This window comes from Carcharodon carcharias, chromosome 36 (genome assembly GCF_017639515.1).
Source record: "Carcharodon carcharias isolate sCarCar2 chromosome 36, sCarCar2.pri, whole genome shotgun sequence".
Classification (NCBI taxonomy): domain Eukaryota; kingdom Metazoa; phylum Chordata; class Chondrichthyes; order Lamniformes; family Lamnidae; genus Carcharodon; species Carcharodon carcharias.
In genome coordinates, this window is record NC_054502.1 from 9,348,235 (window position 1) to 9,370,386 (window position 22,152).

General features: G+C 56.2%; 1 protein-coding gene across 1 annotated transcript in view; it reads left to right on the forward strand.

The window, feature by feature from the left end:
* LOC121272929 (myocyte-specific enhancer factor 2D homolog) overlaps positions 1 to 22,152 on the forward strand; it is a 217,166-nt gene that overhangs the window by 56,938 nt on the left and 138,076 nt on the right. The window lies entirely within an intron of this gene.

The following is a 22,152-nucleotide window of genomic DNA, read 5'->3' on the forward strand; positions in this document are numbered from 1 at the left end:
ATTATTAGTCCAGGAAAATAACCCCTATACTACTGAACCCTGGATTATTAGTCCAGTAAATTAACCCTATACTACTGCACCCTGTATTATTAGTGCAGTAAATTAACCCTATACTACTGTACCCTGGATTATTAGTGCAATAAATTAACCCCATACTACGGTACCCTGGATTATTAGTCCAGGAAATTAACCCTATACTACTGCACCCTGTATTATTAGTGCAGTGAATTAATCCTATACTACTCTACCCTGGATTATTAGTGCAGGAAATTAATCCTATTCTACTGTACCCTATAATATTAGTCCAGTAAATTAATCCTGTATTACTGTACCCTGAGTTATTAGTCCAGTAAATTAATTCTATACTACTGTACCCTGTATTATTAGTCCGGTAAATTAACCCTATGCTACTGTACCCTGGATAACTAGTCCAGTAAATTAACCCTATACTACTGTACCCTGGATTATTAGTCCTGTAAATTAACCACGTACTACTGTACCCTGGATTATCAGTACAGTAATTTAACCCCATACTACTGTACCCTGGATTATTAGTCCAGTAATTTAACCCTATACTACTGTACCCTGGATTATTAGTCCAGTAAATTAATGGCATACAACTGTACCCTAGGTTTTTAGTCCAGTAAATTAAACGCATACAACTGTACCCTGGGTTATTAGTCCAGTAAAGTAACCCTATACTACTGTACCCTGGATTATCAGTGTAGCAATTTTAGCCCATACTATTGTAACCAGGATTATTAATGCAGTAAATTAATCCTATACTACTGTACCCTGGATTATTAGTGCAGTAAATTACCCCCTATACTACTGTACCCTGGATTATTAGTGCAGTAAATTAACCCCTATACTACTGTACCCTTGATTATTAGTGCAGTAAATTAACCCTATACTACTGTACCCTTGATTATTAGTCCAGTAAATTAACCCCATACTACTGTACCCTTGATTATTAGTCCAGTAAATTAACCCCATACTACTGTACCCTTGATTATTAGTGCAGTAAATTAACCCTATACTGCTATACCCTTGATTATTAGTCCAGTCAATTAATCCCATACTTCTGTACCTTTGATTATTAGTGCAGTAAATTAACAGCTATACTACTGAACCCTTGATTATTAGTGCAGTAAATTAACCCTATACTACTATACCCTTGATTATTAGTCCAATAAATTAACCCCATACTATTGTACCCTGGATTATTAGTGCAGAAAATTAGCCCCATACTACTGTATCCTTGATTATTAGTGCAGTAAATTAACCCCATGCTACTGTACCCTTGATTATTAGTCCAGTAAATTAACCCCATACTACTGTACCCTTGATTTTTAGTGCAATAAATTAACCCCATACTACGGTAGCTTGGATTATTAGTCCAGGAAATTAACCCCTATACTACTGAACCCTGGATTATTAGTGCAGTAAATTAACCCTATACTACTGTACCCTTGATTATTAGTCCAGTAAATTATCCCCATACTACTGTACCCTGGATTATTAGTGCAGTAAATTAACCCCATACTACTGTACCCTTGATTATTAGTGCAGTAAATTAACCCCATACCACTGTACCCTTGATTATATAGTCCAGTAAATTAACCCCATACTACTGTACCCTTGATTTTTAGTGCAATAAATTAACCCCATACTACGATATCCTGGATTATTAGTCCAGGAAATTAACCCCTATTCTACTGAACCCTGGATTATTAGTGCAGTAAATTAACCCTATACTTCTGCACCCTGTATTATTAGTACAGTAAATTAATCCCCATACTACTGTACCCTGGATTATTAGTGCAGTAAATTAACCCCATACTACTGTACCCTTGATTATTAGTGCAGTAAATTAACCCCATACCACTGTACCCTTGATTATATAGTCCAGTAAATTAACCCCATACTACTGTACCCTTGATTTTTAGTGCAATAAATTAACCCCATACTACGATATCCTGGATTATTAGTCCAGGAAATTAACCCCTATTCTACTGAACCCTGGATTATTAGTGCAGTAAATTAACCCTATACTTCTGCACCCTGTATTATTAGTACAGTAAATTAATCCTATACTACTCTACCCTGGATTATAAATGCAGTAAATTAACGGCTATACTACTGTATCCTGGATTATTAGTGCAGTAATTTAACCCCATACTACTGTACCCTGGATTATTAGTCCAGTAAATTAACCCTATACTACTGAACACTGGATTATTAGTCCAGTAATTTAACCCTATACTACTGTACCCTGGATTATTAGTGCAGTGAATTAACCCCATACTACGGTAGCCTGGATTATTAGTCCAGGAAATTAACGCCTATACTACTGAACCCTGCATTATTAGTCCAGTAAATTAACCCTATACTACTGCACCCTGTATTATTAGTGCAGTAAATTAACCCTATACTACTGTACCCTGGATTATTAGTGCAGTAAATTAATCCTATTCTACTGCAATAAATTAACCCCATACTACGGTACCCTGGATTATTAGTCCAGGAAATTAACCCCTATACTACTGAACCCTCGATTATTAGTCCAGTAAATTAACTCTATACTACTGTACCCTGGGTTATTAGTCCTGTAAATTAACCCTATGCTACTGTACCCTGGATAACTAGTCCAGTAAATTAACCCTATATTACTGTATCCTGGATTATTAGTCCAGTAAATTAACCATGTACTACTGTACCCTGGATTATCAGTGCAGTAATTTCACCCCATACTACTGTACCCTGGATTATTAGTGCAGTAAATTAACCCTATACTATTGTACCCTGGATTATTAGTCCTGTAAATGAACCCTATGCTACTGTACCCTGGATTATTAGTCCAGTAAATTAACCCTATACTACTGTACCCTGGATTATTAGTCCATTAATTTAACCCTATACTATTGTACCCTGGGTTATTAGTCCAGTAAATTTAACCCTATACTACTGTACCCTGGATTATTAGTCCAGTACTTTAACCCTATACTACTGTACCCTGGATTATTAGTCCAGTAAATTAACGTCGTACTACTGTACCCTGGGTTATTAGTCCAGTAAATTAAATGCATACAACTGTACCCTGGGTTATTAGTCCAGTAAAGTAACCCTATACTACTGTACCCTGGATTATCAGTGCAGCAATTTTAGCCCATACTACTGTACCCAGGATTATTAATGCAGTAAATTAACCCTATACTACTGTACCCTGGATTATTAGTGCAGTAAATTAATCCCTATACTAATGTACCCTTGATTATTAGTGCAGTAAATTAACCCTATACTACTGTACCCTTGATTATTAGTCCAGTAAATTAACCCCATACTACTGTACCCTTGATTATTAGTCCAGTAAATTAACCCCATACTACTGTACCCTTGATTATTAGTCCAGTAAATTGACCCCATACTACTATACCCTTGATTATTAGTGCAGTAAATTAACCCTATACTACTGTACCCTGGATCATTAGTCCAGTAAATTAACCCTTTACTACTGTACCCTTGATCATTAGTGCAGATTAACGGCTATTCTACTGTATCCTGGATTATTAGTGCAGTAATTTAACCCCATACTACTGTCCCCTCGATTATTAGTCCAGTAAATTAACCCTATACTACTGAACACTGGATTATTAGTCCAGTAAATTAACGGCTATACTACTGTAGCCTGGATTATTAGTGCAGTAACCTAACCCCATACTACTGCACCCTGGATTATTAGTCCAGGAAATTAACCCCTATACTACTGAACCCTGGCTTATTAGTACAGTAAATTAACCCTTTACTACTGTACCCTTGATTATTAGTCCAGTAAATTAACCCCATACTACTGTACCCTTGATTATTAGTCCAGTAAATTAACCCCATACTACTGTACCCTTGATTATTAGTCCAGTAAATTGACCCCATACTACTATACCCTTGATTATTAGTGCAGTAAATTAACCCTATACTACTGTACCCTGGATCATTAGTCCAGTAAATTAACCCTATACTACTGTACCCTTGATTATTAGTCCAGTAAATTGACCCCATACTACTATACCCTTGATTATTAGTGCAGTAAATTAACCCTATACTACTGTACCCTGGATCATTAGTCCAGTAAATTAACCCTTTACTACTGTACCCTTGATCATTAGTGCAGATTAACGGCTATTCTACTGTATCCTGGATTATTAGTGCAGTAATTTAACCCCATACTACTGTCCCCTCGATTATTAGTCCATTAAATTAACCCTATACTACTGAACACTGGATTATTAGTCCAGTAAATTAACGGCTATACTACTGTAGCCTGGATTATTAGTGCAGTAACCTAACCCCATACTACTGCACCCTGGATTATTAGTCCAGGAAATTAACCCCTATACTACTGAACCCTGGATTATTAGTACAGTAAATTAACCTTATACTACTGTAGCCTGGATTATTAATCCAGTAAATTAACCCCATACTACTGTATCCTGGATTATTAGTCAAATAAATTAACCCCTATACCACTGTACCCTGTATTTTTAGTGCAGTAACTTAACCCCATACTACTGTACCCTGGATTATTAGTCCAGGAAATTAACCCCTATACCACTGAACCCTGGATTATTAGTACAGTAAATTAACCCTATACTACTGTACACTGGACTATTAGTCGAGTAAATAAACCCCTATACTACTGAACCCTGGATTATTAGTGCAGTAAATTAACCCTATACTACTGTAGCCTGGATTATTAATCCAGTAAATTAACCCCATACTACTGTATCCTGGATTATTAGTCAAATAAATTAACCCATATACCACTGTACCCTGTATTTTTAATGCAGTAACTTAACCCCATACTACTCTACCCTGGATTATTAGTGCAGGAAATTAATCCTATTCTACTGTACCCTGGATTATTAGTGCAGTAAATTAACCCTGTACCACTGTACCCAGGATTATTAGTCCAGTAAATTAACCCTATACTACTGTACCCTGGATTATTAGTCCAGTAAATTAACCATATGCTACTGTCCCCTGGGTTATTAGTCCAGTAAATTAACCCCTATACTACTGTACCCTGAATTATTAGTCCAGTAAATTAACCCTATACTACCGTACCCTGGATCATTAGTCCAGTAAATTAACCCTATACTACTGTACCCTGGATCATTAGTCCATTAAATTAACCCATACTACTGTACCCTTGATCATTAGTCCAGTAAATTAACCCTATACTACTGTACCCTGGATCATTAGTCCAGTAAATTAACCCTATACTACTGTACCCTGGATCATTAGAACAGTAAATTAACCCTATACCACTGTACCCTGGATTATTAGTCCAGTAAATTAACCCTATACTACTGTACCCTGGATCATTAGTCCAGTAAATTAACCCGCTTCTACTGCTCAGTTTGGGGCTGTGAGCTGCCGGAATCACTACCCCCTTCCTGCTGCAGCAACATCACGTAGCTGAGTCGACTCAGCTTCACAGACAGGCAGATTGAAAGAAACTTTCAATTCTACAGTTCCGTATACCATAACCTCAGGGCACCCCAAGTGCTTCACAACCAGTGAAGTCTTTTTTTAAATGAAATTCACTGCCACAATGTTTGAATTGCGGCAGCTAGTTTGCACACAGCAAGATCGCTTGGCCACTCAATAATTACCAGATAAGCTGTTTTTAAATGAGTGATGAATAGTGGACAGGACATGAGTGAGAACTCCCTCTGCACCACCATTGGAAGACTGCCTGGGCACTAAGCTCTGGAATTCTACCCCCAAACCTCTCCACCTCACTTTCTCTCTTTCCCTCCCCCCACCTCTCTCTCTCTCTCTCTCTCTCTTTCTCTCTCTCTCTCTCTCTATATATGAGCGCTCTCACCGTTTCTCCCCCCCCTCTCTCTCTCTCTATATGAGCGCTCTCACTGTCTCTCCCCCCCTCTCTCTCTCTCTATATGAGCACTCTCACTGTCTCTCCCCCCCCACCTCTCTCTATATGAGCACTCTCACTGTCTCTCCCCCCCTCTCTCTCTCTCTCTCTCTCTCTATATGAGCGCTCTCACTGTCTCTCCCCCCTCTCTCTCTCTCTATATGAGCGCTCTCACTGTCTCTTCCCCCTCTCTCTCTCTCTCTCTCTCTCTCTCTCTATATGAGCGCTCTCACTGTCTCTCCCCCCTCTCTCTCTCTCTCTCTCTCTATATGAGCGCTCTCACTGTCTCTCCCCCCCCCCTCTCTCTATATGAGCGCTCTCACTGTCTCTCCCCCCTCTCTCTCTCTCTCTCTCTCTATATGAGCGCTCTCACTGTCTCTCCCCCCCCCCTCTCTCTATATGAGCGCTCTCACTGTCTCTTCCCCCTCTCTCTCTCTCTCTCTCTCTCTCTATATGAGCACTCTCACTGTCTCTCCCCCCCTCTCTCTCTCTCTCTCTCTCTATATGAGCGCTCTCACTGTCTCTCCCCCCTCTCTCTCTCTCTATATGAGCGCTCTCACTGTCTCTTCCCCCTCTCTCTCTCTCTCTCTCTCTATATGAGCGCTCTCACTGTCTCTCCCCCCCCTCACTCTCTCTCTATATGAGCGCTCTCACTGTCTCTCCCCCCTCTCTCTCTCTCTCTCTATATGAGCGCTCTCACTGTCTCTCCCCCCCCCCTCTCTCTATATGAGCGCTCTCACTGTCTCTCCCCCCTCTCTCTCTCTCTCTCTCTCTCTCTATGAGCGCTCTCACTGTCTCTCTCCCCCCCTCTCTCTCTCTCTCTCTATATGAGCGCTCTCACTGTCTGTCCCCCTCTCTCTCTCTCTCTATATGAGCGCTCTCACTGTCTCTCCCCCCCTCTCTCTCTCTCTATATGAGCACTCTCACTGTCTCTCCCACCCCCCCTCTCTATATGAGCACTCTCACTGTCTCTCCCCCCTCTCTCTCTCTCTCTCTCCCCCCCTCACTCTCTCTCTATATGAGCGCTCTCACTGTCTCTCCCCCCGTCTCTCTCTCTCTATATGAGCGCTCTCACTGTCTCTCCCCCCTCTCTCTCTCTCTCTATATGAGCGCTCTCACTGTCTCTCCCCCACCTCTCTCTATATGAGCGCTCTCACTGTCTCTCCCCCCCTCTCTCTCTCTCTCTCTCTCTCTCTATATGAGCGCTCTCACTGTCTCTCCCCCCCTCTCTCTCTCTCTCTCTATATGAGCACTCTCACTGTCTGTCCCCCTCTCTCTCTCTCTCTCTCTCTCTATATGAGGGCTCTCACTGTCTCTCCCCCCGTCTCTCTCTCTCTCTATATGAGCGCTCTCACTGTCTTCCCCCCCCCACCCTCTCTCTCTATATGAGCGCTCTCACTGTCTCTCCCCCCCTCTCTCTCTCTCTCTCTCTCTATATGAGCGCTCTCACTGTCTCTCCCCCCTCTCTCTCTCTCTCTATATGAGCGCTCTCACTGTCTCCCCCCCCCCCTCTCTCTCTATCTCCTCCTTTAAGATGCTCCACTAAGCCAACCTCTTTAACTGAGCGTTTGGTCACCTGTCCAGAATATCTCCTGTGTCTCGGGGTCAGATTTTGTCTGATTTGTGTTTCTGTGAGAGATTTTACTGCTATAAAGATGCTATATAAATGCAGGTTGTTGTTGATCAGCTGGTTGTGGGTTTGAGTTGCAGTGCCAATACTGAGGCAGTGCTGCACTGTCGGAGGGTCAGTGCTGAGGGAGCATCGCACTGTCGGAGGGTCAGTGCTGAGGGAGCGCCGCACTGTCGCAGGGTCAGTACTGAGGGAGCGCCGCAATGTCGGAGGGTCAGTACTGAGGGAGCGCCGCACTGTCGGTGTGTCAGTGCTGAGGGAGCATCGCACTGTCGGAGGGTCAGTGCTGAGGGAGTATTGCACTGTCGGAGGGTCAGTGCTGAGGGTGTAACGCACTGTCGGAGGGTCAGTGCTGAGGGAGCGCCGCACTGTCGGAGGGTCAGTGCTGAGGGAGCGCCGCACTGTCGGAGGGTCAGTGCTGAGGGAGCATCGCACTGTCGGAGGGTCAGTACTGAGGGAGCGCCGCACTGTCAGAGGGTCAGTACTGAGGGAGCGCCGCACTGTCAGAGGGTCAGTACGGAGGGAGTGCTGCACTGTCGGAGGGCCAGTACAGAGGGAGCGCCGCACTGTCGGAGGGTCAGTACAGAGGGAGCGCCGCACTGTCGGAGGGTCAGTACTGAGGGAGTGCCGCACTGTCGGAGGGTCCGTACTGAGGGAGCGCCGCACTGTCGGAGGGTCAGTACTGAGGGAGCGCCGCACTGTCGGAGGGTCAGTACTGAGGGAGCGCCGCACTGTCAGAGGGTCAGTACTGAGGGAGCGCCGCACTGTCGGAGGGTCCGTACTGAGGGAGCGCCGCACTGTCAGAGGGTCAGTACTGAGGGAGCGCCGCACTGTCGGAGGGTCAGTACTGAGGGAGCGCTGCACTGTCGGAGGGTCAGTACTGAGGGAGCGCTGCACTGTCGGAGTGTCAGTACTGAGGGAGTGCCGCACTGTCAGAGGGTCAGTACTGAGGGAGCGCCGCACTGTCGGAGGGTCAGTACTGAGGGAGCGCTGCACTGTCGGAGGGTCAGTACTGAGGGAGCGCTGCACTGTCGGAGGGTCAGTACTGAGGGAGCACCGCACTGTCGGAGGGTCAGTACTGAGGGAGCGCCGCACTGTCAGAGGTTCAGTACTGAGGGAGCGCCGCACTGTCAGAGGTTCAGTACTGAGAGAGTGCCGCACTGTCGGTGTGTCAGTACTGAGGGAGTGCCGCACTGTCGGAGGGTCAGTACCGAGGGAGCGCCGCATTGTCGGAGGGTCAGTGCTGAGGGAGCATCGCACTGTCGGAGGGTCAGTGCTGAGGGAGCATCGCACTGTCGGAGGGTCAGTGCTGAGGGAGCATCGCACTGTCGGAGGGTCAGTGCTGAGGGAGCGCCGCACTGTCGGACGGTCAGTGCTGAGGGAGCGCCGCACTGTCGGAGGGTCAGTGCTGAGGGAGCATCGCACTGTCGGAGGGTCAGTACTGAGGGATTGCCGCACTGTCGGAGGGTCAGTACTGAGGGAGTGCCGCACTGTCGGAGGGTCAGTACAGAGGGAGCGCCGCACTGTCGGAGGGTCAGTACAGAGGGAGCGCCGCACTGTCGCAGGGTCAGTACTGAGGGAGCGCCGCACTGTCGGTGTGTCAGTGCTGAGGGAGCATCGGACTGTCGGAGGGTCAGTGCTGAGGGAGTATCGCACTGTCGGAGGGTCAGTGCTGAGGGTGTATCGCACTGTCGGAGGGTCAGTGCTGAGGGAGCGCCGCACTGTCAGAGGTTCAGTACTGAGGGAGCGCTGCACTGTCAGAGGTTCAGTACTGAGGGAGTGCCGCACTGTCGGTGTGTCAGTACTGAGGGAGTGCCGCACTGTCGGAGGGTCAGTACTGAGGGAGCGCCGCATTGTCGGAGGGTCAGTGCTGAGGGAGCATCGCACTGTCGGAGGGTCAGTGCTGAGGGAGCATCGCACTGTCGGAGGGTCAGTGCTGAGGGAGCATCGCACTGTCGGAGGGTCAGTGCTGAGGGAGCATCGCACTGTCGGAGGGTCAGTGCTGAGGGAGCATCGCACTGTCGGAGGGTCAGTGCTGAGGGAGCATCGCACTGTCGGAGGGTCAGTGCTGAGGGAGCATCGCACTGTCGGAGGGTCAGTGCTGAGGGAGCATCGCACTGTCGGAGGGTCAGGGCTGAGGGAGCGCCGCACTGTCGGACGGTCAGTACTGAGGGAGCGCCGCACTGTCAGAGGGTCAGTACGGAGGGAGCGCCGCACTGTCAGAGGGTCAGTACGGAGGGAGCGCCGCATTGTCAGATGGTCAGTACGGAGGGAGTGCCGCATTGTCGGAGGGTCAGTACTGAGGGAGTGCCGCACTGTCGGAGGGTCAGTACTGAGGGAGTGCCGCACTGTCGGAGGGTCAGTACTGAGGGAGTGCCGCACTGTCGGAGGGTCAGTACTGAGGGAGTGCCGCACTGTCGGAGGGTCCGTACTGAGGGAATGCCGCACTGTCGGAGGGTCCGTACTGAGGGAGCGCCGCACTGTCGGAGGGTCAGTACTGAGGGAGTGCCGCACTGTCGGACGGTCAGTACTGAGGGAGCGCCGCACTGTCGGAGGGTCAGTACTGAGGGAGTGCCGCACTGTCTTGGGTCAGTACTGAGGGAGCGCCGCACTGTCGGAGAGTCATTACTGAGGGAGCGCCGCACTGTCGGAGGGTCAGTACTGAGGGACCGCCGCACTGTCGGAGGGTCAGTACTGAGGGAGCGCCGCACTGTCGGAGGGTCAGTACTGAGGGAGCGCCGCACTGTCAGAGGGTCAGTGCTGAGGGAGCGCCGCACTGTCAGAGGGTCAGTGCTGAGGGAGCGCCGCACTGTCGGAGAGTCAGTACTGAGGGAGCGCCGCACTGTCGGAGGGTCAGTGCTGAGGGAGCACCGCACTGTCAGAAGGTCAGTGCTGAGGGAGCACCGCACTGTCTGAGGGTCAGTGCTGAGGGAGCATTGCACTGTCGGAGGGTCAGTGCTGAGGGAGCGCCGCACTGTCGGCGGGTCAGTACTGAGGGAGTGCCGCACTGTCGGCGGGTCAGTACTGAGGGAGCACCGCACTGTCGGAGGGTCAGTACTGAGGGAGCGCCGCACTGTCGGAGGGTCAGTACTGAGGGAGTGCCGCACTGTCGGAGGGTCAGTACTGAGGGAGCGCCGCACTGTCAGAGGGTCAGTACTGAGGGAGCGCCGCACTGTCAGAGGGTCAGTACTGAGGGAGCGCCGCACTGTCAGAGGGTCAGTACTGAGGGAGTGCCGCACTGTCGGAGGGTCAGTACTGAGGGAGTGCCGCACTGTCGGAGGGTCCGTACAGAGGGAGCGCCGCACTGTCAGAGGGTCAGTACTGAGGGAGCGCCGCACTGTCGGAGGGTCCGTACTGAGGGAGTGCCGCACTGTCGGAGGGTCCGTACTGAGGGAGCGCCGCACTGTTGGAGGGTCAGTACTGAGGGAGCGCCGCACTGTCGGAGGGTCAGTACTGAGGGAGCGCCGCACTGTCGGAGGGTCAGTACTGAGGGAGCGCTGCACTGTCGGAGGGTCAGTACTGAGGGAGCGCTGCACTGTCGGAGGGTCAGTACTGAGGGAGCGCTGCACTGTCGGAGGGTCAGTACTGAGGGAGCGCTGCACTGTCGGAGGGTCAGTACTGAGGGAGCGCCGCACTGTCGGTGTGTCAGTGCTGAGGGAGCATCGCACTGTCGGAGGGTCAGTGCTGAAGGAGCACCGCACTGTCGGAGGGTCAGTGCTGAGGGAGCACCGCACTGTCGGAGGGTCAGTGCTGAGGGAGCACCGCACTGTCGGAGGGTCAGTGCTGAGGGAGCATGGCACTGTCGGAGGGTCAGTGCTGAGGGAGCGCCGCACTGTCGGAGGGTCAGTACTGAGGGAGCGCTGCACTGTCGGCGGGTCAGTACTGAGGGAGTGCCGAACTGTCGGAGGGTCAGTACTGAGGGAGCGCCGCACTGTCGGAGGGTCAGTACAGAAGGAGCGCCGCACTGTCGGAGGGTCAGTACAGAGGGAGCGCCGCACTGTCGGAGGGTCAGTACTGAGGGAGCGCTGCACTGTCGGAGGGTCAGTACTGAGGGAGCGCTGCACTGTCGGAGGGTCAGTACTGAGGGAGCGCTGCACTGTCGGAGGGTCAGAACTGAGGGAGCGCTGCACTGTCGGAGGGTCAGTACTGAGGGAGCGCCGCACTGTCGGAGGGTCAGTACTGAGGGAGCGCTGCACTGTCGGAGGGTCAGTACTGAGGGAGCGCCGCACTGTCGGTGTGTCAGTGCTGAGGGAGCATCGCACTGTCGGAGGGTCAGTGCTGAAGGAGCACCGCACTGTCGGAGGGTCAGTGCTGAGGGAGCACCGCACTGTCGCAGGGTCAGTGCTGAGGGAGCACCGCACTGTCGGAGGGTCAGTGCTGAGGGAGCATGGCACTGTCGGAGGGTCAGTGCTGAGGGAGCGCCGCACTGTCGGAGGGTCAGTACTGAGGGAGCGCCGCACTGTCGGCGGGTCAGTACTGAGGGAGTGCCGAACTGTCGGAGGGTCAGTACTGAGGGAGCGCCGCACTGTCGGAGGGTCAGTACAGAGGGAGCGCCGCACTGTCAGAGGGTCAGTACAGAGGGAGCGCCGCACTGTCGGAGGGTCAGTGCTGAGGGAGCATCGCACTGTCGGAGGGTCAGTGCTGAGGGAGTATTGCACTGTCGGAGTGTCAGTGCTGAGGGTGTATCGCACTGTCGGAGGGTCAGTGCTGAGGGAGCGCCGCACTGTCGGAGGGTCAGTGCTGAGGTAGCGCCGCACTGTCGGTGGGTCAGTACTGAGGGAGCGCCGCACTGTCAGAGGGTCAGTACTGAGGGAGCGCCGCACTGTCAGAGGGTCAGTACGGAGGGAGTGCTGCACTGTCGGAGGGTCAGTACTGAGGGAGCGCTGCACTGTCAGAGGGACAGTGCTGAGGGAGCACCGCACTGTCGGCGGGTCAGTACTGAGGGAGTGCCGCACTGTCGGCGGGTCAGTACTGAGGGAGTGCCGCACTGTCGGAGGGTCAGTACTGAGGGAGCGCCGCACTGTCGGAGGGTCAGTACAGAGGGAGCGCCGCACTGTCGGAGGGTCAGTACAGAGGGAGCGCCGCACTGTCGGAGGGTCAGTACAGAGGGAGCGCCGCACTGTCGCAGGGTCAGTACAGAGGGAGCGCCGCACTGTCGGTGTGTCAGTGCTGAGGGAGCGCCGCACTGTCGGTGTGTCAGTGCTGAGGGAGCATCGCACTGTCGGAGGGTCAGTGCTGAGGGAGTATCGCACTGTCGGAGTGTCAGTGCTGAGGGTGTATCGCACTGTCGGAGGGTCAGTGCTGAGGGAGCGCCGCACTGTCGGAGGGTCAGTGCTGAGGGAGCGCCGCACTGTCGGAGGGTCAGTGCTGAGGGAGCATTGCACTGTCGGAGGGTCAGTACTGAGGGAGCGCCGCACTGTCAGAGGGTCTGTACTGAGGGAGCGCCGCACTGTCAGAGGGTCAGTCCGGAGGGAGTGCTGCACTGTCGGAGGGCCAGTACAGAGGGAGCGCCGCACTGTCGGAGGGTCAGTACAGAGGGAGCGCCGCACTGTCGAAGGGTCAGTACTGAGGGAGTGCCGCACTGTCGGAGGGTCCGTACTGAGGGAGCGCTGCACTGTCGGAGGGTCAGTACTGAGGGAGTGCCGCACTGTCGGAGGGTCAGTACTGAGGGAGCGCCGCACTGTCAGAGGGTCAGTACTGAGGGAGCGCCGCACTGTCGGAGGGTCCGTACTGTGGGAGCGCCGCACTGTCAGAGGATCAGTACTGAGGGAGCGCCGCACTGTCGGAGGGTCAGTACTGAGGGAGCGCCGCACTGTCGGAGGGTCAGTACTGAGGGAGCGCCGCACTGTCGGAGGGTCAGTACTGAGGGAGCGCCGCACTGTCGGAGGGTCAGTACTGAGGGAGCGCCGCACTGTCGGAGGTTCAGTACTGAGGGAGCGCCGCACTGTCGGAGGGTCAGTACTGAGGGAGCGCCGCACTGTCGGAGGTTCAGTACTGAGGGAGCGCCGCACGGTCAGAGGTTCAGTACTGAGGGAGTGCCGCACTGTCGGTGTGTCAGTACTGAGGGAGTGCCGCACTGTCGGAGGGTCAGTAACGAGGGAGCGCCGCATTGTCGGAGGGTCAGTGCTGAGGGAGCATCGCACTGTCGGAGGGTCAGTGCTGAGGGAGCATCGCACTGTCGGAGGGTCAGTGCTGAGGGAGCATCGCACTGTCGGAGGGTCAGTGCTGAGGGAGCGCCGCACTGTCGGACGGTCAGTGCTGAGGGAGCGCCGCACTGTCGGAGGGTCAGTGCTGAGGGAGCATTGCACTGTCGGAGGGTCTGTGCTGAGGGAGCGCCGCACTGTCGGAGGGTCAGTACAGAGGGAGCGCCGCACTGTCAGAGGGTCAGTACGGAGGGAGCGCCGCATTGTCAGAGGGTCAGTACAGAGGGAGTGCCGCACTGTCGGAGGGTCAGTACTGAGGGAGTGCCGCACTGTCGGAGGGTCAGTACTGAGGGATTGCCGCACTGTCGGAGGGTCAGTACCGAGGAGTGCCGCACTGTCGGAGGGTCAGTACAGAGGGAGCGCCGCACTGTCGGAGGGTCAGTACAGAGGGAGCGCCGCATTGTCGCAGGGTCAGTACTGAGGGAGCGCCGCACTGTCGGTGTGTCAGTGCTGAGGGAGTATTGCACTGTCGGAGGGTCAGTGCTGAGGGAGTATTGCACTGTCGGAGGGTCAGTGCTGAGGGTGTATCGCACTGTCGGAGGGTCAGTGCTGAGGGAGCGCCGCACTGTCGGAGGGTCAGTGCTGAGGTAGCGCCGCACTGTCGGAGGGTCAGTACTGAGGGAGCGCCGCACTGTCAGAGGGTCAGTACTGAGGTAGCGCCGCACTGTCAGAGGGTCAGTACGGAGGGAGTGCTGCACTGTCGGAGGGTCAGTACTGAGGGAGCGCTGCACTGTCGGAGGGTCAGTACTGAGGGAGCGCCGCACTGTCGGAGGGTCAGTACTGAGGGAGCGCCGCACTGTCAGATGTTCAGTACTGAGGGAGCGAAGCACTGTCAGAGGTTCAGTACTGAGGGAGTGCCGCACTGTCGTTGTGTCAGTACTGAGGGAGCGCCGCACTGTCGGAGGGTCAGTACTGAGGGAGCGCCGCATTGTCGGAGGGTCAGTGCTGAGGGAGCATCGCACTGTCGGAGGGTCAGTGCTGAGGGAGCATCGCACTGTCGGAGGGTCAGTGCTGAGGGAGCATCGCACTGTCGGTGGGTCAGTGCTGAGGGAGCATCGCACTGTCGGAGGGTCAGTGCTGAGGGAGCGCCGCACTGTCGGACGGTCAGTGCTGAGGGAGCGCCGCACTGTCGGAGGGTCAGTGCTGAGGGAGCATCGCACTGTCGGAGGGTCAGTGCTGAGGGAGCGCCGCACTGTCGGAGGGTCAGTACGGAGGGAGCGCCGCATTGTCAGATGGTCAGTACGGAGGGAGCGCCGTATTGTCAGATGGTCAGTACGGAGGGAGCGCCGCATTGTCAGATGGTCAGTACTGAGGGAGTGCCGCACTGTCGGAGGGTCAGTACTGAGGGATTGCCGCACTGTCGGAGGGTCAGTACTGAGGGATTGCCGCACTGTCGGAGGGTCAGTACTGAGGGAGTGCCGCACTGTCGGAGGGTCAGTACTGAGGGAGTCCCGCACTGTCGGAGGGTCAGTACAGAGGGAGCGCCGCACTGTCGGAGGGTCAGTACTGAGGGAGCGCCGCACTGTCGGAGGGTCAGTACTGAGGGAGTGCCGCACTGTCGGACGGTCAGTAATGAGGGAGCGCCGCACTGTCGGAGTGTCAGTACAGAGGGAGTGCCGCACTGTCGGAGAGTCATTACTGAGGGAGCGCCGCACTGTCGGAGGGTCAGTACTGAGGGAGCATTGCACTGTCGGAGGGTCAGTGCTGAGGGAGCATTTCACTGTCGGAGGGTCAGTGCTGAGGGAGCGCCGCACTGTCGGAGGGTCAGTACTGAGGGAGCGCCGCACTGTCGGCGGGTCAGTACTGAGGGAGTGCCGCACTGTCGGAAGGTCAGTACTGAGGGATCGCCGCACTGTCGGAGGGTCAGTACTGAGGGAGTGCCGCACTGTCGGAGGGTCAGTACTGAGGGAGTGCCGCACTGTCGGAGGGTCCGTACTGTGGGAATGCTGCACTGTCGGAGAGTCAGTACTGAGGGAGCGCCGCACTGTCGGAGGGTCAGTACTGAGGGAGCGCCGCACTGTCAGAGGGTCAGTACTGACGGAACGCCGCACTGTCGGAGAGTCAGTACTGAGGGAGCGCCGCACTGTCGTAGGGTCAGTGCTGAGGGAGCACCGCACTGTCAGAAGGTCAGTGCTGAGGGAGCACTGCACTGTCGGAGGGTCAGTGCTGAGGGAGCGCCGCACTGTCGGAGGGTCAGTACTGAGGGAGCGCCGCACAGTCGGCGGGTCAGTACTGAGGGAGTGCCGCACTGTCGGAGGGTCAGTACTGAGGGAGCGCCGCACTGTCGGAGGGTCAGTACTGAGGGAGCACCGCACTGTCGGAGGGTCAGTACTGAGGGAGCATCGCACTTTCGGAGGGTCAGTACTGAGGGAGCGCCGCACTGTTGGAGGGTCAGTACTGAGGGAGTGCCGCACTGTTGCAGGGTCAGTACTGAGGGAGCACCGCACTGTCAGAGGGTCAATGCTGAGGGAGCACCGCACTGTCGGAGGGTCAGTGCTGAGGGGCGCCGCACTTTCGGAGGGTCAGTGCTGAGGGAGCGCCGCACAGTCGGAGGGTCAGTGCTGAGGGAGCGCCGCACTGTCGGAGGTTCAGTGCTGAGGGAGCGCCGCACTGTCGGAGGGTCAGTGCTGAGGGTGCATCGCACTGTCGGAGGGTCAGTGCTGAGGGAGCATGGCACTGTCGGAGGGTCAGTGCTGAGGGAACATCTCACTGTCGGAGGGTCCGTACTGAGGGAGCGCCGCACTGTCAGAGGGTCAGTACTGAGGGAGCGCCGCACTGTCGGAGGGTCAGTACTGAGGGAGCGCCGCACTGTCGGAGGGTCAGTACTGAGGGAGCGCCGCACTGTCGGAGGGTCAGTACTGAGGGAACGCCGCACTGTCGGAGGGTCAGTACTGAGGGAGCGCCGCACTGTCAGAGGTTCAGTACTGAGGGAGCGCCGCACTGTCGGTGTGTCAGTACTTAGGGAGTGCCGCACTGTCGGAGGGTCAGTACTGAGGAAGCGCCGCATTGTCGGAGGGTCAGTGCTGAGGGAGGATCGCACTGTCGGAGGGTCACTGCTGAGGGAGCATGGCACTGTCGGAGGGTCAGTACTGAAGGAGTGCCGCACTGTCGGAGGGTCCGTACAGAGGGAGCGCCGCACTGTCAGAGGGTCAGTACTGAGGTAGCGCCGCACTGTCGGAGGGTCCGTACTGAGGGAGTGCCGCACTGTCGGAGGGTCCGTACTGAGGGAGCGCCGCACTGTTGGAGGGTCAGTACTGAGGGAGCACCGCACTGTCGGAGGGTCAGTACTGAGGGAGCGCCGCACTGTCGGAGGGTCAGTACTGAGGGAGCGCCGCACTGTCGGAGGGTCAGTACTGATGGAGCGCCGCACTGTCGGAGGGTCAGTACTGAGGGAGCGCTGCACTGTCGGAGGGTCAGTACTGAGGGAGCACCGCGCTGTCGGAGGGTCAGTGCTGAGGGAGCACCGCGCTGTCAGAGGGTCAGTGCTGAAGGAGCACCGCACTGTCGGAGGGTCAATGCTGAGGGAGCACCGCACTGTCGGAGGGTCAGTGCTGAGGGAGCATGGCACTGTCGGAGGGTCAGTGCTGAGTGAGCGCCGCACTGTCGGAGGGTCAGTACTGAGGGAGCGCTGCACTGTCGGCGGGTCAGAACTGAGGGAGTGCCGAACTGTCAAAGGGTCAGTACTGAGGGAGCGCCGCACTGTCGGAGGGTCAGTACTGAGGGATTGCCGCACTGTCGGAGGGTCAGTACTGAGGGATTGCCGCACTGTCGGAGGGTCAGTACTGAGGGAGTGCCGCACTGTCGGAGGGTCAGTACTGAGGGAGTCCCGCACTGTCGGAGGGTCAGTACAGAGGGAGCGCCGCACTGTCGGAGGGTCAGTACTGAGGGAGCGCCGCACTGTCGGAGGGTCAGTACTGAGGGAGTGCCGCACTGTCGGACGGTCAGTAATGAGGGAGCGCCGCACTGTCGGAGTGTCAGTACAGAGGGAGTGCCGCACTGTCGGAGAGTCATTACTGAGGGAGCGCCGCACTGTCGGAGGGTCAGTACTGAGGGAGCATTGCACTGTCGGAGGGTCAGTGCTGAGGGAGCATTTCACTGTCGGAGGGTCAGTGCTGAGGGAGCGCCGCACTGTCGGAGGGTCAGTACTGAGGGAGCGCCGCACTGTCGGCGGGTCAGTACTGAGGGAGTGCCGCACTGTCGGAAGGTCAGTACTGAGGGATCGCCGCACTGTCGGAGGGTCAGTACTGAGGGAGTGCCGCACTGTCGGAGGGTCAGTACTGAGGGAGTGCCGCACTGTCGGAGGGTCCGTACTGTGGGAATGCTGCACTGTCGGAGAGTCAGTACTGAGGGAGCGCCGCACTGTCGGAGGGTCAGTACTGAGGGAGCGCCGCACTGTCAGAGGGTCAGTACTGACGGAACGCCGCACTGTCGGAGAGTCAGTACTGAGGGAGCGCCGCACTGTCGTAGGGTCAGTGCTGAGGGAGCACCGCACTGTCAGAAGGTCAGTGCTGAGGGAGCACTGCACTGTCGGAGGGTCAGTGCTGAGGGAGCGCCGCACTGTCGGAGGGTCAGTACTGAGGGAGCGCCGCACAGTCGGCGGGTCAGTACTGAGGGAGTGCCGCACTGTCGGAGGGTCAGTACTGAGGGAGCGCCGCACTGTCGGAGGGTCAGTACTGAGGGAGCACCGCACTGTCGGAGGGTCAGTACTGAGGGAGCATCGCACTGTCGGAGGGTCAGTACTGAGGGAGCGCCGCACTGTCGGAGGGTCAGTACTGAGGGAGTGCCGAACTGTCAGAGGGTCAGTACTGAGGGAGCTCCGCACTGTCGGAGGGTCAGTACTGAGGGAGCGCCGCACTGTCGGAGGGTCAGTACTGAGGGAGTGCCGCACTGTCGGAGGGTCAGTACTGAGGGAGTGCCGCACTGTCGGAGGGTCAGTACTGAGGGAGTCCCGCACTGTCGGAGGGTCAGTACAGAGGGAGCGCCGCACTGTCGGAGGGTCAGTACTGAGGGAGCGCCGCACTGTCGGAGGGTCAGTACTGAGGGAGCGCCGCACTGTCGGAGGGTCAGTACTGAGGGAGCGCCGCACTGTCGGAGTGTCAGTACAGAGGGAGCGCCGCACTGTCGGAGGGTCAGTACAGAGGGAGCGCCGCACTGTCGAGGGTCAGTACTGAGGGAGCGCCGCACTGTCGGAGGGTCAGTACTGAGGGAGCATTGCACTGTCGGAGGGTCAGTGCTGAGGGAGCATTTCACTGTCGGAGGGTCAGTGCTGAGGGAGCGCCGCACTGTCGGAGGGTCAGTACTGAGGGAGCGCCGCACTGTCGGCGGGTCAGTACTGAGGGAGTGCCGCACTGTCGGAAGGTCAGTACTGAGGGATCGCCGCACTGTCGGAGGGTCAGTACTGAGGGAGTGCCGCACTGTCGGAGGGTCAGTACTGAGGGAGTGCCGCACTGTCGGAGGGTCCGTACTGTGGGAATGCTGCACTGTCGGAGAGTCAGTACTGAGGGAGCGCCGCACTGTCGGAGGGTCAGTACTGAGGGAGCGCCGCACTGTCAGAGGGTCAGTACTGACGGAACGCCGCACTGTCGGAGAGTCAGTACTGAGGGAGCGCCGCACTGTCGTAGGGTCAGTGCTGAGGGAGCACCGCACTGTCAGAAGGTCAGTGCTGAGGGAGCACTGCACTGTCGGAGGGTCAGTGCTGAGGGAGCGCCGCACTGTCGGAGGGTCAGTACTGAGGGAGCGCCGCACAGTCGGCGGGTCAGTACTGAGGGAGTGCCGCACTGTCGGAGGGTCAGTACTGAGGGAGCGCCGCACTGTCGGAGGGTCAGTACTGAGGGAGCACCGCACTGTCGGAGGGTCAGTACTGAGGGAGCATCGCACTTTCGGAGGGTCAGTACTGAGGGAGCGCCGCACTGTTGGAGGGTCAGTACTGAGGGAGCGCCGCACTGTTGCAGGGTCAGTACTGAGGGAGCACCGCACTGTCAGAGGGTCAATGCTGAGGGAGCACCGCACTGTCGGAGGGTCAGTGCTGAGGGGCGCCGCACTTTCGGAGGGTCAGTGCTGAGGGAGCGCCGCACAGTCGGAGGGTCAGTGCTGAGGGAGCGCCGCACTGTCGGAGGTTCAGTGCTGAGGGAGCGCCGCACTGTCGGAGGGTCAGTGCTGAGGGTGCATCGCACTGTCGGAGGGTCAGTGCTGAGGGAGCATGGCACTGTCGGAGGGTCAGTGCTGAGGGAACATCTCACTGTCGGAGGGTCCGTACTGAGGGAGCGCCGCACTGTCAGAGGGTCAGTACTGAGGGAGCGCCGCACTGTCGGAGGGTCAGTACTGAGGGAGCGCCGCACTGTCGGAGGGTCAGTACTGAGGGAGCGCCGCACTGTCGGAGGGTCAGTACTGAGGGAACGCCGCACTGTCGGAGGGTCAGTACTGAGGGAGCGCCGCACTGTCAGAGGTTCAGTACTGAGGGAGCGCCGCACTGTCGGTGTGTCAGTACTTAGGGAGTGCCGCACTGTCGGAGGGTCAGTACTGAGGAGCGCCGCATTGTCGGAGGGTCAGTGCTGAGGGAGGATCGCACTGTCGGAGGGTCACTGCTGAGGGAGCATGGCACTGTCGGAGGGTCAGTACTGAAGGAGTGCCGCACTGTCGGAGGGTCCGTACAGAGGGAGCGCCGCACTGTCAGAGGGTCAGTACTGAGGTAGCGCCGCACTGTCGGAGGGTCCGTACTGAGGGAGTGCCGCACTGTCGGAGGGTCCGTACTGAGGGAGCGCCGCACTGTTGGAGGGTCAGTACTGAGGGAGCACCGCACTGTCGGAGGGTCAGTACTGAGGGAGCACCGCACTGTCGGAGGGTCAGTACTGAGGGAGCGCCGCACTGTCGGAGGGTCAGTACTGAGGGAGCGCCGCACTGTCGGAGGGTCAGTACTGATGGAGCGCCGCACTGTCGGAGGGTCAGTACTGAGGGAGCGCTGCACTGTCGGAGGGTCAGTACTGAGGGAGCACCGCGCTGTCGGAGGGTCAGTGCTGAGGGAGCACCGCGCTGTCAGAGGGTCAGTGCTGAAGGAGCACCGCACTGTCGGAGGGTCAGTGCTGAGGGAGCACCGCACTGTCGGAGGGTCAGTGCTGAGGGAGCATGGCACTGTCGGAGGGTCAGTGCTGAGTGAGCGCCGCACTGTCGGAGGGTCAGTACTGAGGGAGCGCTGCACTGTCGGCGGGTCAGAACTGAGGGAGTGCCGAACTGTCAAAGGGTCAGTACTGAGGGAGCGCCGCACTGTCGGAGGGTCAGTACAGAGGGAGCGCCGCACTGTCGGAGGGTCAGTACTGAGGGAGCGCCGCACTGTCGGAGGGTCAGTACTGAGGGAGCACTGCACTGTCGGAGGGTCAGTGCTGAGGGAGCATCGCACTGTCGGAGGGTCAGTGCTGAGGGAGCGCCGCACTGTTGGAGGGTCAGTACTGAGGGAGCGCCGCACTGTTGCAGGGTCAGTACTGAGGGAGCACCGCACTGTCAGAGGGTCAGTGCTGAGGGAGCACCGCACTGTCAGAGGGTCAGTGCTGAGGGAGCGCCGCACTGTCGGAGGGTCAGTACTGAGGGAGCGCCGCACTGTCGGAGGGTCAGTACTGAGGGAGCGCCGCACTGTCGGAGGGTCAGTACTGAGGGAGCGCCGCACTGTCGGAGGGTCAGTGCTGAGGGAGCATCGCATTGTCGGAGGGTCAGTGCTGAGGGAGCGCCGCACTGTCGGAGGGTCCGTACTGAGGGAGCGCTGCACTGTCGGAGGGTCAGTGCTGAGGGAGCACCGCACTGTCGGAAGGTCAGTACTGAGGTAGCGCTGCACTGTCGGAGGGTCAGTGCTGAGGGAGCACCGCACTGTCAGAGGGACAGTGCTGAGGGAGCACCGCACTGTCGGCGGGTCAGTACTGAGGGAGTGCCGCACTGTCGGCGGGTCAGTACTGAGGGAGTGCCGCACTGTCGGAGGGTCAGTACTGAGGGAGCGCCGCACTGTCGGAGGGTCAGTACAGAGGGAGCGCCGCACTGTCGGAGGGTCAGTACAGAGGGAGCGCCGCACTGTCGGAGGGTCAGTACAGAGGGAGCGCCGCACTGTCGCAGGGTCAGTACAGAGGGAGCGCCTCACTGTCGGAGGGTCAGTACTGAGGGAGCGCCGCACTGTCGGTGCGTCAGTGCTGAGGGAGCATCGCACTGTCGGAGGGTCAGTGCTGAGGGTGTATCGCACTGTCGGAGGGTCAGTGCTGACGGTGTATCGCACTGTCGGAGGGTCAGTGCTGAGGGAGCGCCGCACTGTCGGAGGGTCAGTGCTGAGGGAGCATTGCACTGTCGGAGGGCCAGTACTGAGGGAGCGCCGCACTGTCAGAGGGTCTGTACTGAGGGAGCGCCGCACT